Raw genomic sequence first — 2,242 nt, 5'->3', positions numbered from 1 at the left:
AAGAAAGTACTTTCTTTAATATTTCTTCTCTTATCTATCTGTTACTATTATCCTTTTCATTTACTATTTACAACCTTTAATTTTTCTTATTATATCTTACTTTTCATTTTATACACCTGTTATTTTCCACTTATGTTTTTTCTTATTTTCCTTTTTGTAACTATAGTGTTTGTAACTTTTTTAGCCCTAACGAAGCCCTGCAACGTGGGGCGAAACGTTGGCTCAATAAAAATAGTATAATTATTTACTATTTGAGTTTTTTTTACCACACCCGGACCATATTCCATTCATCTATACACACGGTCAATCAATAATCTTTCATAATATAGTTGTATGTGTGTGTATATAAGATACACTGAAAGGTGAATTGTTTTTCCAATGAAAGAGGAAAAAAAAGAAAAGTAAAACAATTTAATTCATTAATAAAAACATTCAAGAGACACAATCATATTATTTCAAATAAGTTATTCAAATAAATTAATGACGTCTAGCAACATTTTTCTATTGTGCTATTAAAAAATTTCCATTTTTTTTTACAGAAAATCACTCAATCATAAAAGAAAGAACTGAGAAGAAAGAGTTCCTAAATAAATTATGAGAAATAAATTGTTCTGAGATGCTCTGTAAATTGGAATTCCAAGAATCTAGAGGAAGTAAGTGTTTGTTAAATATTACAGAATATTTAAGTTTTTTCATCTTCTCCAGTAATTTCATAATGAATCATGTATGAAATATTTTCCTTGATTTCTGTTAAGATATAAATTTTTTATTTTGGTTGTCTACTCAGTTTAATTGATTGTCTCGAAAGCCAAAAAATTACAGTTGTTTTAAAAATATATATCATTTTCATCTTACTTAACCAATATGTCATTATTTCAATATAAGCACGATATAAATGAGGGATGAGTTTAGTAATTATATTATAGTTGATTTATTCTGATTTGCTATATTAATTAATATCTAATTATACCTTATACAATAAAGTTGTTTCTTGTTTCTGGTGTAATTAAACAATATTTTAAACAAATAAGTCTTGCAACAGATCATGAAACAACTTGGAGGCGGACACTTGATGTACAAGATTAAGTTACTTGAATGATTTTTGGAAACAATTTGGTCAGCACAGTGCTTTAATTACTATTTATTTCATAATTATTGTAATTACTATTTTTTTAAGGTCTGAAAATATCTCAAATCAGTTTTTCAAACCATGATTCACACTGGTACAAATGTTGAAATACTTGAAATGTTACTGGAATTGACCCCAGTTTTTTTTTGTAACATAGAATGCTAATACTCAACTAATTTTTTTTTTCTATTTTTAATGAACATTACATACAGATGTGTTATTTCCAAAATTAGTTGCAGGCAATAAAATTTTAAATTTTACGACTATGTTGACTATATTTCCCAACAGTGTTAAAATATTTTAATTTCCCTTACTGTACTCTAAAATTACTGTTCATTATGGATACGAAATGTGTCCATTTAAACTAAGTGAAGAAGAGGACCTTGATTCGATTTTTATAAAACTTTTTTTCACTAAAATTTTATTATTATTCAAGGCTGGCCAGCTAGTCAAGTTAGCACTGAAAGAGCATTTTTAGCTCCAGACTATGTTATAAGTGACAATAGAAAACAATTTCAGAAAAGGTATTTTACAGGAAATATTAACAAAATTAAACTGGAGTGTTAAATAAAATGCATAAATAGGTATGTAAATGTGTTTTATATTTTGAAATAAATCATACCAATTTGGACATATGGAATTGAGCTCTGGGGCTCCACCAAACCATCAAATTCTTCCAGCATCCAATCGTGACAATCCAAAATCCTACGTAAAATCCTTGATGGTCCTTATTACGTCACAAATAAATTCATTCACAAAGACCTTAACATCCCATTCGTTGCAGATTTAACCCAAAACAGATATGTGTCTTTTCATTCCAAACTCCTTAACCATCCTAACCCATTAACTCTTAATCTTTCATCCTTAACAATCCCTGATAATCCTCCAAGGCGTCTGAAAAGAAGATGGTCACGGGACCTTCTAATAATTTAAATTAATGATTGACCGTGTGTGAAGATGAAAAGAATATGGTCCGGGTGCGGTCAAGAAAAACTCAAATAGTAGAAATATACTAATTTAATGAGCCAACGTTTCAACAAAGAAGCCCTGCAACGTGGGGCGAAACGTTGGCTCATTAAATTAGTATATTTCTACTATTTGAGTTTTTCTTGA

General features: G+C 28.5%; 1 protein-coding gene across 1 annotated transcript in view; it reads left to right on the top strand.

The window, feature by feature from the left end:
* LOC106692425 (odorant receptor 85b) overlaps window positions 1-2,242 on the top strand; it is a 259,507-nt gene that overhangs the window by 1,422 nt on the left and 255,843 nt on the right. The window contains exon 2 of the mRNA XM_067052112.1: window positions 540-653. The gene's annotated coding sequence lies outside the window, so the exon portion shown is untranslated. The remainder of the gene's footprint in view (window positions 1-539; window positions 654-2,242) is intronic.

This window comes from Halyomorpha halys, unplaced genomic scaffold, assembly GCF_000696795.3.
Source record: "Halyomorpha halys isolate HHAL.00 unplaced genomic scaffold, Hhal_1.1 Scaffold56.1, whole genome shotgun sequence".
NCBI lineage: Eukaryota > Metazoa > Arthropoda > Insecta > Hemiptera > Pentatomidae > Halyomorpha > Halyomorpha halys.
The sequence above is the reverse complement of the archived record's forward strand: the minus strand, read 5'-3'. Positions and strand labels throughout refer to the sequence as shown.